This window comes from Penaeus monodon, chromosome 29 (genome assembly GCF_015228065.2).
Source record: "Penaeus monodon isolate SGIC_2016 chromosome 29, NSTDA_Pmon_1, whole genome shotgun sequence".
Classification (NCBI taxonomy): Eukaryota; Metazoa; Arthropoda; class Malacostraca; order Decapoda; family Penaeidae; genus Penaeus; species Penaeus monodon.
In genome coordinates this window covers 8,838,932-8,839,185 of record NC_051414.1, presented here as the reverse complement: position 1 = coordinate 8,839,185, position 254 = coordinate 8,838,932, and the positions used below count along the sequence as shown (strand labels likewise).

The window sequence follows — 254 nt, the reverse complement described above, 5'->3', positions numbered from 1 at the left end:
CAATGAAAATTGAGGGAAAACCTGGTTCTCTTGCCACTCTTTACCACCCAAAATAATTTTAAAAATCGAGAGCTGAAATTGTGGAAAGAAATAGAAAATAAGTAATTTCCGAAAAAAATAAACAAACATAGAATGGAAACATTATATAGTTAATGACAAAATGTTGAACAAAGACATTTAAATGAGATTTTTGAGTCTTTTTTTAATTATTGTTTTGAAGGACCTATAGACAAAATACAGCAAACAGTACGATA

General features: G+C 28.0%; 1 protein-coding gene across 1 annotated transcript in view; it reads right to left on the bottom strand.

The window, feature by feature from the left end:
- LOC119591720 (agrin-like) overlaps nucleotides 1–254 on the bottom strand; it is a 23,384-nt gene that overhangs the window by 16,300 nt on the left and 6,830 nt on the right. The window lies entirely within an intron of this gene.